This window comes from Euprymna scolopes, chromosome 46 (assembly GCF_053919585.1).
Source record: "Euprymna scolopes isolate OS-2025 chromosome 46, ASM5391958v1, whole genome shotgun sequence".
NCBI lineage: Eukaryota > Metazoa > Mollusca > Cephalopoda > Sepiida > Sepiolidae > Euprymna > Euprymna scolopes.
In genome coordinates this window covers 216,362,476-216,378,322 of record NC_136527.1, presented here as the reverse complement: position 1 = coordinate 216,378,322, position 15,847 = coordinate 216,362,476, and the positions used below count along the sequence as shown (strand labels likewise).

At 35.9% G+C, this 15,847-nt stretch overlaps 1 protein-coding gene across 1 annotated transcript in view; it reads right to left on the bottom strand.

Annotated features, from left to right (window-relative positions):
* The window catches only part of LOC145271046 (uncharacterized), a 52,120-nt gene extending 49,673 nt beyond the window's left edge, over positions 1–2,447 (bottom strand). The window contains exon 1 of the mRNA XM_080126593.1: positions 1,887–2,447. The gene's annotated coding sequence lies outside the window, so the exon portion shown is untranslated. The remainder of the gene's footprint in view (positions 1–1,886) is intronic.
* Between the last annotated feature and the right edge of the window lie 13,400 nt (positions 2,448–15,847).

Genomic DNA, 15,847 nt, shown 5'->3' with positions numbered 1-15,847 from the left:
AGTTTTTGTTGACTCGTCTGGCGGCCAGCGGCCATGTTGTAAGCCCTAACGGTATTTTTGGAGATTACCTTTTTTTTTTTTTTTTTTTTTTTTTTTATTACATTTTCACCCCAAACAAGGCAAATAGATTCGAAAACGTTGCAAAAAAAATATATATATATATATATAGAACAAATAAATGTTACCAAAGGCAAGATAAGTTACTCTTCTACCTAACTGGATGTTTTTAGTGTTTTTATTTAATGTAACATGTTTATTCATCTCGAAAATATAGTGTTTACCGATGTATTGGAAAATTTAAAATGGCGCCCGACTCTCTCTTTGACACAGCAAGTTTGGGAAAATGAGTTAAAAATAAAAAACTAGACAAAATACTGTTAGAAAATCGCTCAATGTATATTACCGTGACATTTTAAAAAATTACATTGCTTTTTTTTTTAATGAAACCTTGGTCCTTGGCTCCTTTAATTGAAAAAAAAAAATTAGGGTTTGAATTACATTTTTTGAGTAGTTATATGCTTGGAAAGACAGGGGGTCGAATAATTCAATATTTTTCATGCAGTTTCTGACACACCTAATGTGACATAGGCTGACATATATTCGGTGGGTTTTTAACAGTATTTTGCCTAGTTTTTTATTTTGAACTCATTTTCCCAAACTTACCGTGTTCAACAGAGGGGTTTGTATTACTGTACACAGATTCGAAAAAGTTGTCAAAAAACAAATATAGAACAAATAAATGTTGTCACATACAAGATAAATTACTTTTCTACCAAACTGAATATGTTTTTAGTGTTTTTATTCAATGTAACATGTTTATTCAGCACGAAAAACATACAGTGTTTACTGATGTATTGGAAAATTCAAAATGGCGCTCGACTCTCTCTTTAACACGGTAAGTTCGGGAAAAGGTGTTATAAATAAGAAACTAGACAAAATACTACTAAAAAACCACCAAATATATGTCAACTTATGTCACGGTAACATATATTGAGCGAATTTCTAACAGTATTTTGTCTAGTTTATTATTTATAACATCTTTTTCCGAACTTACCGTGTTAAAGAGAGAGTCGGGCGCCATTTTGAATTTTCCATTACATCGGTAAACACTGCATGTTTTTCGAGCTGAATAAACATGTTACATTGAATAAAAACACGAAAAATATATCCAGTTTGGTAGAAAAGTAACTTATCTTGCCTTTGGGGGTTTGTATTACTGTACACATAGATTCGAAAAAGTTGTCAAAAAAAAACAAATATATAACAAATAAATATTATCAAAGGCAAGATAAGTTACTTTTCTACCAATCTGGATACATTTTTCGTGTTTTTATTCAATGTAACATGTTTATTCAGCTCGAAAACCATACAGTGTTTACCGATGTATTGGAACATTCAAGATGGCGTCTGATTCTCTCTTTAACACGGTAAGTTTGGGAAAAGGTGTTATAAATAAAAAACCGGTTAAAATACTGTTAAAAATTCGCTCAATATATGTTACCGTGACATACGTTGACATATATTCCGCGGGTTTTTAATAGTATTTTGTATAGTTTTTTATTTATAACACCTTTTCCCAAACTTACCGTGTTAAAGAGGGTGTGAGACGCCATTTTATCGGTAAACACTGTATGGTTTTCGAGCTGAATAAACATGTTACATTGAATAAAAACACGAAAAACATATCCAGTTTGGTAGAAAAGTAATTTATCTTGTATTTGATAACATTTATTTGTTATATATTTGTTTTTTGACAACTTTTTCGAATCTATGTGTACAGTAATACAAGCCCAATAAAACTTAGAGCATGAATCTTGCGTGGTCAAAAGTATATTTTTTTATTTTTTAAATGAATTTTTTATTAAAATAAAAATGAAATTACTTACATTTTGATGTCGTTTTTTTTTTTTCGTCTGAAATTTTTTTTTTTTTTTAATCTTTCTTTTCGAATGTGAGACGAAGTGTTTGAATCAGTAATTTTCAAGATGGGATCAAACAAAAGAAGTGGAGATTAGCAAGGGGGATAACTCTGTTCGACCCCCCCCCCTTTTCTTTTTTTTAATTTACTAGCAGGCTGTCCGTCGTTGCCCGATTGTAAAATACTTTCTTTTTTTTTTTTTCCTTTTTTTTTTTCTTACAAGTGTGTGGTGTGGGGGGGGGGTCAGGCTTTTCAGGCGGTGACGAAATTGTGAGACGAAGTGTTTATTTAAATCAGTAATTTTCAAGATGGGATCAAACAAAAGAAGTGGAGATTAGCAAGGGAGATAACTCTGTTCAACCCCCCCCCCTTTTTTTTTTAAATTTACTAGCAGGCTGTCCGTCGTTGCCCGATTGTAAAATACTTTTTTTTTTTCCTTTTCTTTTTTTTTTTTCTTACAAGTGTGTGGTGTGTGTGTGTGGGGGGGGTCAGGCTTTTCGGGCGGTGACGAAATTGTGAGACGAAGTGTTTAAATCAGTAATTTTCAAGATGGAGTCAAACAAATTGGAGAGAGTAGCAAGGGAGATAACCCTGTTCGAAAAAAAAACTTTTTTCTTTTTTTAATTTACTAGCAGGCTGTCCGTCGTTGCCCGGTCGTAATTTTTTTTTTTTTTTTTTTTTTTCGTCTGAAATTTGTTTTTTTTATCTTTCTTTTCGAATGTAAGACAAACTGTTTAGGTTAACGTTTAATTTTCAAGATGGAGTCAAACAAAATGAATTGGAGATTAGCAAGGGAGATAACTCTGTTCGACCCCCCCCTTTTTTTTTTTAAATTTACTAGCAGGCTGTCCGTCGTTGCCCGGTTGTAAAATACTTTCTTTTTTTTTTCCTTTTTTTTTTTTTTTTTTTTTCTTACAAGTGTGTGGTGTAGGGGGTGGATTTATTTGCTTCCCCACTGAGCAAATTAGGCACAAGGCCGTTTTTTAATGTGGAGATAGAGGGAGGAGGGAGGGAAAGAGGGGACCAGCTCCCGAGAGGTGGGAAATGGGAGCTGGATTGTAACTGTTGGTATGAAGGGTTGCCCCTACATTGACCAAGGTCAGATATGTGGGGTTACCCCCACATATGGTCACCCCCACATATGGTCTGTGCTGGTCTCTACTCTATTGTACACACAATAACCCTTATCCCCGAGTGGCCATTGGGCCTTGATAAGTGGTGAACTCCATGTAAAAAAAAAAAAAAATATCCAAAAATTACGAAAATTACTCCAGTAGGAAATTATTTATACTTATTGGTAATTTTTATTAAAAATTGGTGGTGGTGGGGGGGGATTGCATTTTATCCTATTTGTGAACATCTTGAAGTTTACGAATACAGGGGACACACTTATGTCCCTTTTCACCACTTTAATGACTTATGTTTTGTTTAAGCCGATAACGGTAGATATATTTTTTTTTACTAAAAGCACAATAACAGTTCTACTCAATGAATTTTCGTAATTTTTGGTTAAATTACTATTTTCGACAGGACAACATACGTAATATTGTTTTTGCTTGTTTAAAAAAAAAATCGTTTTGTCGACTCTTTCTTAATAAGTAAATAAATAAATTGGTACTTCTGCCGAAAACAGACCGTGCTGAAATAATAACGTTATTATTGAGAAAACCATTCTTAACATGGGGAGGGTGTTTTGTAATTATTCTGTACTTTCACCTAACAATTTATTAAATTGATAATTATGCAGAATACGGACCATGCTGAAATAATAACGTTCTTATTTAGAAAGCCATTCTTAACATGGTGAGGATGTTTTGTAACTATTGTGTACTTTCACCTAACAATTTAATAAATTGATAATTATGCAGAATACGGACCGTGCTGAAATAATAACATTATTTAGAAAGCCATTCTTAACATGGGGAGGATGCTTTGTAACTATTCTGTACTTTCACCTAACAATTTAATAAATTGATAATTATGCAGAATACTGCTGAAATAATAGCTTTATTATTTAGAAAGCCATTCTTAACATAGGGATGATTTTTTTTTTACTATTCTGTACTTTCTATTAAGAAAGCCGTTCTTAATAATGGGAGGGTGTTTTTGTTTTAGCTATTCTGTACTTTCACCTAACAATTTAATAAATCCCTACTCGTGCAGAATACAGACCGTGCTGAAACGTCATTATGTAGAAAGCCATTCTTAACATGGGTAGGGTTTTTTTTTTTTTACTATTAAGAATAAGGACCATGCTGACAAAATAACATTATTAATAATAAAACCATTCAACAATATAATAAGATGGTTCCTATGCAGAATAATGATCGTGCTTGTTATTTAGAAAGCCATTCTTAACATGGGGAGGGTATTTTCTAACGAGTCTGTACTTTCACCTAACAGTTTGCTACTTATGCCAAATACAGACCATGCTGAAATAATGAGGTTATTATTCAGAAAGCCATTCTTAATATGGGGAGGGTGTTTTTTTTTGTTTTGTTTTTTTTTTACATAGGCGTCACCACTTATCAAGGCCGATAGGCCACTCAAGGATAAGGGTTAAAGAGTGTAGAGTAGTCAAAAGGACAATATAGTAATCGATAGTAATGGAAGTTCGGTAAATTTGTTAACTTAAGTGGAACGGCTCATCAGAAACTTGTTTACATTGGACTTGAACACAACCATGTTATAGTCAGCTGGAAAGCAGGAAAACGGAAGATAATTCCACAGGTGTGCAGTTCTAAGAAAGAAACTTTGTTCATGGAATCTACGTTTAGGTTTAGGCACAGATAAAGAGTGGGGGAAATTATTAATAGTGTTTTCAGCTAGACGGGTGTTTCTTGTGAAAGTTTGGCGAGGGGGGACTATAGACTGAAGCTCAGTCAAACACTTTCCATGAAAAATAACGATAAAGCAGAGACAAATTTGCAACGTCTCTTCTGTGAGATAGAGGTTGCAGGGAAGAGAAAGGGTCATCTCCCACAAGGCCACAAAGTCTATTTTGAACTCTATCAAGGCAGGATAAGAGAGAGGTTGCAGGGTAGAGAAAAGGGCATACCCCACTAAGCCACAAAGTAAAATTTTTTTCTCTGTCAAGGCAGGATAGGCTGTTTCTAGCAGCTCCTGCCCAGATGTGGCAGCAGTACTCCATCATTGAATGTACTTGGCTCTTATATAGATAGAGAATTGCATCAGCAGTGAGATATCTACTGGATCGATAGAAGGATCCCATCATTTTTCCAGCGGCCTTGGCAACAGATTTAATGTACGTATTCCATTTAAGATCAGGAGTAAAGATCAAGCCCAGAAGCCTGTCAAAACTTGAGGCCTCCTGATGTAAAGCTAGAAGCTTGGTTTTAGATAACCAGCCACCCCTTTCCCCATTGTACAACGTGATCAAGATCAGAGGAGAGAGAATCGGAGAGAACTTGGTCGTTTACTTTCTTAGATGTGCTACCATAGATGGTAGTGTCATCAGCAAAAATGTCTACGAATGATTTTGTTACGATTCTGTACTTTCACCTAACAATTTAATAAATGGGTAATTATGCAGAATACAGACCGTGCTAAAATAATAACGTTATTATTTAGAAAGCCATTCTTACCATAGGGATGATTTTTTTTTACTATTCTGTATTTTCACCTAACAATTTAATAAATTGATTCTCATGCATAATACAGACCGTGCTGAAATAACGCTATTATTTAGAAAGCCATTCTTAACAAGGGGATCGTGTTTTTTTTTTTTTACTATAATGTACTTTCGCCTAACAATATAATAAAATGGTTCTTATGCAGGATACGGACCGGACTGAAATAATAACGTTATTGTTTAAGAAAGCCTTACTTTCATCTAAAAATTTAATAAACTGCTACTTCTGCAGAATACGGACTGTGCTGATTATTATTTTTATAGATATGAAATTCTCTATCTGTATAAAAGCCAAGTACGTCCAAGGATGGAGTACTGCTGTCACATCTGGACAGGAGCTACTAAAAACAGTCTATCCTGCCTTGACAGAGTAAAAATAGACTTTGTGGCTTGGTGGGGGGATGACCTTTTCTCTACCCTGCAACCTCTCTCCCACAGAAGAGACGTTGCGAGCCTATCCTTGTTTTATCGTTATTTCCATGGCAGGTGCTCGTCTGAACTCCAATCTCTGCTCCCCACCCCCCGCCAATCTTTCACAAAAAACACCCGACTAGCTAAAACCACTGTCAATAATTTTCCCCACTCTTTATCCATGCCTAAATCCAAACGTTGATTCCATAAACAAAGCTTCTTTCTCAGAACTGCACGGCTGTGGAACTCTCTGCCGATTGCCTGTTTCCCCCCGAATTCAACTTGGATGTCTTCAAGTCCAACACAAACAAATTCCATAGATTCCATGAACAAAGCTTCTTTCTTAGAACTGCACACCTGGGCAGGAGCTGCTAGAAAAGACTTGTCCTGCCTTGATAGAGTTCAAAATAGACATTGTAGCCTCGTAGGAGATGTCCTTTTCTCTTCCTTGCAACCTCTATCTCACAGAAGAGATGTTGCGAGTTTGTCTCTGCTTTATCGTTATTTTCATGGCAGGTGCTCGGCTGAGCTCCATTCTATGGTCCCTCCCTCGCCAAACTTTCACAAGAAACACCAGTCACTAATTTCCCCCACTCTTTATCTGTGCCTAAACCTAAACGTAGATTCCATGAACAAAGCTTCTTTTTTAGAACTGCATGCCTATGGAATTGTCTTCTGTTTTCCTGCTTTCCAGCTGACTACAATATGGTTGTCTTCAAGTCCAACGTAAACAAGTTCTTGATGAGCCGTTCCACTTTAGTTAACAAATTTATTGAATTTCCATTACTAACGATTACTATATTGTCCAATTTCTACTGTACACTCTTTAACCCTTATCCTTGAGTGGCCTCTTGGCCTTGATATGTGGTGATGCCTATGTAAAAAAAAAACCCCAAAAGACATTGAAAAAAGATTGGTACTTCACGAGGAACATTCCATACACAGCAGCCATCGTTTCTTGTTTGTTTGACCGCCCACGCAGTTATCATGGTTGGCTGTCATTCGTTTAAATTTGAATGTGTCATGCTTTCTTTTTCAGTCTACACAAAACTTGGCGTCGGGAGAGACATCAAAACCCCAGCGGCTCCCGGACGAAGAACCACATTTCTTATGCTGCTGAATAGATTGGCGAGGGGGGACGAGGGATTGGACCTCAGACGAGTACTTGCCCTGGAAGTAACGATAAAACAAAGATAGGCTCACAACATCTCTCCTATGGGAGAGAGGTTGTGAGAAGAGAAAAGGGCATCCCCCACTAGGCCACGAAGTCTATTTTGTACTCTGTCAAGGCAGGATAGGCTGTTTTTAGCAGCTCCTGCCCAGATGTGGCAGCAGTACTCCATCCTTGGACGTACTTGGCTTTTATATAGATATGGGGGGGGGGAGTTATAAATTGTCCCTATTTACAATGCCTCCCCATGGGACAGAGTCAGACACCAGGGTCGTTTTTTAACGTGGAGAAAAGGTACAATAAAAAAAATTGTCTCTGTCGTGAAGGATTTCTCCTCCACTGAAAGAGAACGAGAAATGGAAGTGCCGCATCTGAAAAACAGATACTACACTTTTGTCACATTCCGAAAATCACGGAAAATGATCAAGTATTTCTTCTTTTTTTCATTTTCAAGCAACTATCAGTATATTAACTTTTTTCGATTGTACCAAACATCATTTTCGATCGACTATGCCTAATCTACCAAATTATAAATAAATAAATAGACTTCGTAACCTTGTGGGGGATGTCCTTTTCCCTTCCCTGCAACCTCTTTCTCACAGAAGAGATGTTGCGAGTTTGTCTCTGCTTTATCGTTATTTTCATAGCAGGTGCTCGGCTGAGCTCCAATCTATGGTCCCCCCCCCTCGCCAAACTTTCACAAGAAACACCCGTCTAGCAGAAAACACTATCACTAGTTTCCCCCACTCTTTATCTGTGCCTAAACCTAAACGTAGATTCCATGAACAAAGCTTCTTTCTTAGAACTGCACGCCTGTGGAATTGTCTTCCGCTTTCCTGCTTTCCAGCTGACTTCAATATGGCCATCTTCAAGTCCAATGTAAACAAGTTCTTGATTAGCCGTTCCATATAAGTTAACAAATTTACCAAATCTCCATTACTAACGGTTACTATATTGTCCAGTTTATACTGTACACTCTTTAACCCTTATCCTCGAGTGGCGTCTTGGCCTTGATAAGTGGTGATACCTATGTAAAAAAAAAATAAATAAAATAAAATAAAATAAATAAATAAGTATTGACTTTTAAAAAATATTTTTTTTATGAATCTGGAGGACTAGTGCCTATTCGATAATAATCCGCTGAAAAAATTGGAAAAAAAATGAAAATACAAAAAAAGTGTGAGAGGGTGAGGTAAATTATCACATTCCAAAAATCACGTAAAAGTGTTCAGGCATTTCTTATTCTTTTTTTCTCTTTTTATTTTTGTTAATTTTAAAGCAACCTTTTGTTATACCTTGATTGTTAAAAAAAAATGATTTTTTTACATTTTTTTATGAATCTGGAAAACTAGTGTCTCTGTAAAAGATTTTAATTTTAAAGCAACTATCACCATAGCAACCTTTTGTTATACGTTGATTGCCTGGTTAAAAAAAAAAAATGATTTTTTTTACATTTTTTTATGAATCTGGAAAACTAGTGTCTCTGTAAAAGATTTTAATTTTAAAGCAACTATCATCATAGCAACCTTTTGTTATACGTTGATTGCCTGGTTAAAAAAAAATGATTTCTTTTACATATTTTTATGAATCTGGAAAACTAGTGTCTGTGTAAAAGATTTTAATTTTAAAGCAACTATCACCATAGCAACCTTTTGTTATATGTTGATTTTCTGGTTAAAAAAAAAAATGATTTTTTTTTACATTTTTTTATGAATCTGGAAAACTAGTGTCTCTGTAAAAGATTTTAATTTTAAAGCAACTATCACCATAGCAACCTTTTGTTATATGTTGATTTTCTGGTTAAAAAAACAAATGATTTTATTTACATTTTTTTATGAATCTGGAAAACTAGTGTCTGTGTAAAAGATTTTAATTTTCAAGCAACTATCACCATAGCAACCTTTTGTTATACCTTGATTGTTAAAAAAAATTATTTTTTTTACATTTTTTTATGAATCTGGAAAACTAGTGTCTGTGTAAAAGATTTTAATTTTTAAGCAACTATCACCATAGCAACCTTTTGTTATACCTTGATTGTTAAAAAACAATGATTTTTTTTTACATTTTTTTATGAATCTGGAAATCTAGTGTCTGTGTAAAAGATTTTAATTTTTAAGCAACTATCACCATAGCAACCTTTTGTTATATGTTGATTGCCTGGTTAAAAAAAAAATTATTTTTTTACATTTTTTTATGAATCTGGAAAAATAGTGTCCATTCGATAATAATCTGCTATAATATTGCAAAAAAAAAAAAAAAAAAAATCGAAAAAAAAAATCTGAGGGGGGCGAGGTAAATTATCACATTCCAAAAATCACGTAAAGTGATCAAGTATTTCTTTTTGCTTTTTTATTTCAATCACTATATTAATATGATTTTTTGGAATGTGACAATTTATACCCCCCATATATTTTTTTATTTCAATAACTATATTAAATAAATAAAATGTGAGAGGGTGAGGTAAATTATCAATTCAATATCAGTGCAATATGGCTGTCTTCAAGTCTAACGTAAACAAGTTCTTGATCAGCCGTTCCATATAAGTTAACAAATTTACCGAATCTCCATTACTAACGGTTACTATATTGTCCAATTTCTACTGTACACTCTTTAATCCTTATCCCCGAATGGCCTCTTGGCCTTGATAAGTGGTGATGCCTATCTAAAAAAAAAAAAAGTTTACCATGAACATTCATGGATCCTTCCGAGGAACAACGAACTAACTATTTGCCAAAAACTTTGCAGCAAATTCTACCCTGTGTGACGAAGGCCATCAACTCCCCATATTCCCTCCTATAACAGACAACGTGCTATGAAACATACAAATATCTGTGCATGAGGTCACCAAGCTAATCAAGAACCTTGACTCCAGTAAAGCAACTGGCCCTGATGGCTTCCCAATTATAGTGTTAAAAAAGCTTCAACCAGAACTTGCTCTCATACTTACGAAACTATTTAAGCGCTGCCTTAAGGAGAAGTGCTTTCCAACACCCTGGAAAACCTCATCAGTATGCCCTGTATTTAAGAATTCAGGTGATAAGTCATCCCCCTCTCAGTACAGACCAATAAGTCTCCTGTGTGTCATGAGTAAGTTGTTGGAATCCACAATAAGTAGAGAAGTAGTCAACCACCTCAGCAGAAATAATCTTCTTAGTGACACACAATATGGTTTCCACTCTGCAAGATCTACCGCAGATGTGCTAACGGTTATATCTCATAGGATTAGCGAATCTCTCGACAAAGGCTTCATTTCTAGGGCAATTGCTCTCGACATATCAAAGGCCTTCGATAAGGTTTGGCATAAAGGCCTACTACACAAGATTTCCAGCTATGGTATAACTGGAAATGTTTTCTCTATCATTAAATCATTTCTATCTGATAGGCTCATAAGAGTAGTGGTTGATGGGCAGAAATCAGAGGCCCACAGTATTAATGCTTGTGTCCCTCAGGGGTCCATACTGGGCCCAACTCTCTTCCTGATCTACATCAATGATCTCACAAAACACATACTAAAATCTTTCGTTGACATCTATGCTGATGACATGACCATCTACGGCAACACATCCAAGGCCGTAAATGATGATGTTCTCTCTGATTTTCTCTCCTCTGATCTTGAGCACGTGGTACAGTGAGGAAAGAGGTGGCTGGTTACCTTTAATGTATCTTAGACCAAGCTCCTATCTCTACATCATAAACGCTCTGATCCCCATCTGGCATCAATTGAAATGGATGGCTCTCGTCTAAGGGAGGCCCCAGGATTTGATAAGATCCTGGGTTTGACCTTTACACCTGATCTTAAATGGAACACGTACATCAAGTCTGTGGCCAAGGTCGCTGGGAAAATGGTGGGATCCTTCTACCGCTCCAGAAGATATCTCACTAATGATGCAATTCTCTCTATATATAAGAGCCAAGTACGTCCAAAGATGGAGTACTGCTGCCACATCTGGGCAGGGGCTGCCAAAAACAGCCTATCCTGCCTTGGCAGAGTACAAAATAGACTCCGTGGCTTGGTGGGGGATGCCCTTTTCTCTGCCGTGCAACCTTTTTCCCACAGAAGAGACGTAGCAAGCCTGTCATTATTCTATCGTTACTTCCATGGCAGGTGCTCGTCTGAGCTCTATTCTCTAGTACCCCCTCGCCAATCTTTCTCAAAAAACACCCGACTAGCTGAAACCACCGTCAATAATTTTCCCCACTCCCTATCTGTGCCTAAATCAAAACGTAGATACTATAAACAAAGCTTCTTTCTTAGAACTGCACGCCTGTGGAACTCTGTTCCGCTTGCCTGTTTCCCTCGCGACTTCAACCTGGATGTCTTCAAGTCCAACAGAAACAAATTCCTGATGAACCGTCACCCCCCTAAGTAATGACACCTTACCAATTCTCCAATACTATTGCTACACTATCCCTTTGATTACTGTACACACAAGAACCCTTATCCCTGAGTGGCCATTGGGCCTTGATAAGTGGTGAACTCCATGTAAAAAAAAACAAAAAAAACATTCCGAAATTAGGAATTCGAACTAAAGGCTCCATGCATATGGAGGCAAATCGGGCCACCGTTTTGCAAATAAACTTTCATTGTTGTTACATTTGAATAAATTTTGAGTTTGAAAGGCATGGCTTTTGTATTTGTGGATTCTTTGCCTCTGCAGGGAGGAAATTGAAATATGAGAAATAAAGTTCTCACAACATGTGTTTTATTTTATTTCATTGAGAATGATGTTGTATCTTAGTGAGAGAGATGTTGTTGTAAGAGAGAGTCTTATTATAAGTGAGGCTTAGAAAGAGTCTTATTACACGCGCAGTCTTAGAAGAGTCTTATTAGAGTGTTTGTCGTTGAGAGAGAGTCTTATTACAAGTGATACTGTTGAGAGAGATGTTGTTGTAAGAGTTCTAGAGATGGATTTTGTGAGAGAGATTGCTCATGTTATGATTCTTATATATTAAATATATGTTCATTCTTTAGATGTGTTGAAGAAGAAACTCTTAGAGTGAGGAGATAGTGTTCAGACAGTCTTAGTGTAGATATGAGATGTAGAGTTCACATTGTGGATATGAGATGTGTATGTTAAGACATTTTATAACATATAATACAATTTTCACTTTACCTTTTTGGTAGAATCACAAACACAAAGACGAGCTTTATCAAAACACATGATGGGTTTATTACTTCACACGACCGGCCGTGGTTTTCTCATCAAGAATTCAAAGCTTCACATTTTAGTGTCAAAGTGATCGTCTCGCTTCCTAGACGTTCGAATTCCCTGACCCTCTCTGAGTTTCTCACTGACTGTCTCCAACTAACTAACTCTCACTTCCTATATTGAGAAATCCATGCATCCCGGCCTCGTGAGCAAAATTCACGTGTTTCAACATGCGTGACTTTGCACGTTTCCGACATATGATTTCCCAATAACCTATTTTTTCTTTGATGTTTTTACAAAGGAATTCAACCTACATATCTAATTTATTTAACCCATATTTTATTATCCACATTCTTTTAACAATTGAATAGTTTATTATTTATTTCATCAGAATTAACAATTTACTGGACATTCCATTTAAACGTATTGTTCTTTAAAACTTATCTCCAGGGTTCGATTTCTGCTTTCTCTCATTTTATTTTCATTTTAACTAAATCTCTCTATTTTTATACTTACATGAAAAGGGGACAGCCCTTATCATGTAACACATGAACGCTGCGTAAACATTTTTTTTTTTAATGACAGCTCCCTGAAATGCACAAACGGTTTTCTTCCACTTTCTTCATATCTGTCTAAGACTTTTATTTTTTTAAATCGCTTGTGTTTTTATTTAACTTTTTTGAATTTTTATTTATTTGTATATTTTTTAAAATTTTTTTTTTACATAGGAGTCACTACTTATCAAGGCCCAGAGACCACTCGAGGATAAGGGTTAAAAAGTGTACAGTAGCCAATGAGACCATATAGTAATCATAGCATAAATTTGGTAAATTGGATTACTTAAGAGGAACGGCTCATTAAGAACTTGTTTACGTTGGACTTGAAGACGACCATATTGTAGTCAGTTCGAAAGTAGGCAAACAGAAACTAGTTCCACAGGTGTGCAAGTTGTAAGAAAGAGGCTTTGAAGAACTCATTTTTTTTTTTTTTTACATAGGCGTCACCACTTATCAAGGCCGATAGGCCACTCAAGGATAAGGGTTAAAGAGTGTCCAGTAGTAAACACTGTATGTTTTTCGAGCTGAATAAACATGTTACATTGAATAAAAACACTAAAAACATATCCAGTTTGGCAGAAAAGTAACTTATCTTGCCTTTGGTAACATTTATTTGTTATATATTTGTTTTTTGACAACTTTTTCGAATCTATGTGTACAGTAATACAAACCCGATTTGTTATTATATAGAGGCAAATCGGGCCACCGTTTTGCAAATAAACTTTCATTGTTGTTACTTGTGAATAAATTTTGATTTTGAAAGGCATGGCTTTTGTATTTGTGGATTCTTTACCTCTGCAGGGAGGAAATTGAGATATAAGAAATAAAGTTCCCACAACATGAACGCTGCGTAAACGTTTTTTTTTTTTTAATGACAGCTCCCTGAAATGTACAAACGGTTTTCTTCCACTTTCTTCATATCTGTCTAAGACTTTTATTTTTTTAAATCGTTTGTGGTTTTATTTAACTTTTTTGAAAAGTATATTGTATTGGTTAAAAAGAAAATTCCTGATGAAGGCTTTATAAGCCGAAAATTTGAAACTTTAAATAAATGCCTAACGTTTACAGGGAATATGAACTGGAATAGATACATTGAGAGCATTGCCAAGGCTGCTGCAAGGAAGGTTGGCTCCCTCTACCATGCTAGAAAACTACTTACGCCTGACAGTATCCTATACCTCTATAAGGCAACCATTCGCCCATGTATGGAGTACTGTTGTCACATCTGGGCTGGTGCATCTGCTGCTTGTCTCTCGCTCCTGGACAGGGTTCAAAAGAGAGTCGCCAACCTGATAGGTCCTGAACTGTCATCTAGGCTTCAGCCTCTGTCCCATCGACGAGATGTTGCATCCCTCTGCCTGTTCTACAAATACTTTAATGGTGAATGCTCTGACGAACTGCAAACACTTGTACCTCCCCGACGTAACTACCCCCGACAAACCCGACAAGCTACTAAGTCTCATCCCTTTACAGTAGAGATTCCTAGGTGCAAGAAAGCCTTTTACTCCAATAGTTTCTTCCCCAGAACTGCGGGTCTTTGGAACTCCCTTCCGGGATTCTGCTTTCCCAACTGCAATGATATGCAGAAGTTCAAGTGTAATGTTAACAAACATCTTTCTACTCATCTCCCTTCATAATGACCTCACTAATTAAGTCCCTGATAGTAGCCCCCTGCTTCAAAGTGGCACTGTGCCTTGTTTGGGGTGAAAATTGAATAAAAAAAAAAATAAATAAAAATAAATAAATTTTTGTTTATTTAAAAAAAATACAGATAAGCACGTGGTTGTCTTTCTAACCTCATATTTCAAATCCCGTTTTCTCCGTGCTTCTAAAAAGTGGATTATTACTAAACTACCCATTCGCGCTCAGACGGCGCTTCCCACTGGACTGACAATACACACTCTCTACTTCGACCAACAAACTCTGCCAAACGACATCATGGCACGTAAGAAAAAAAAAAAAAAGAAAAAATATATTGTTTTTTTTTTTTTAATTTTTTTTTTTTTATTACATTCTCAGGTCAAACAAGGCACATTGAGGAAGTGGTTTCAGAGAAAGAACCATTTATACATTAAAAAAAAAAAAAAATGACTGGGGGGGGTTATTCTTATTCTCCCTGTTTTGGAGTTAAAGACATAAAAAAAAAAATGGGGGGGGGTATTCTTGTTCTCCCTGTTTTGAAGTTAGAGACATAAAAAAAAAAAAATGGGGTGGGGGGTATTCTTGTTCTCCCTGTTTTGAAGTTAGAGACATAAAAAAAAAAAAATGGGGTGGGGGGTATTCTTGTTCTCCCTGTTTTGGAGTTAAAGACATAAAAAAAAAATGGGGGGGGTTATTCTTGTTCTCCCTGTTTTGGAGTTAAAGACATAAAGAAAAAAAATGGGGGGGGGGCGTTATTCTTGTTCTCCCTGTTTTGGAGTTAAAGACGTAAAAAAAAAAAATGGGGGGTTTATTCTTGTTCTCCCTGTTTTGGAGTTAAAGACATAAAAAAAAAAATGGGGGGTTTATTCTTGTTCTCCTTGTTTTGGAGTTAAAGACATAAAAAAAAAAATGGGGGGGTTTATTCTTGTTCTCCTTGTTTTGGAGTTACAGACGTAAAAAAAAAAAATGGGGGGTTTATTCTTGTTCTCCTTGTTTTGGAGTTAAAGACGTAAAAAAAAAAAAACGGGGGGTTTATTCTTGTTCTCCTTGTTTTGGAGTTAAAGACGTAAAAAAAAAAAAATGGGGGGTTTATTCTTGTTCTCCTTGTTTTGGAGTTAAAGACGTAAAAAAAAAAAATGGGGGGGGGGGTATTCTTGTTCTCCTTGTTTTGGAGTTAAAGACGTAAAAAAAAAAAATGGGGGGTTTATTCTTGTTCTCCTTGTTTTGGAGTTAAAGACATAAAAAAAAAAATGGGGGGGGTTTATTCTTGTTCTCCTTGTTTTGAAGTTAAAGACATAAAAAAAAAAATGGGGGGGGGTTTATTCTTGTTCTCCTTGTTTTGGAGTT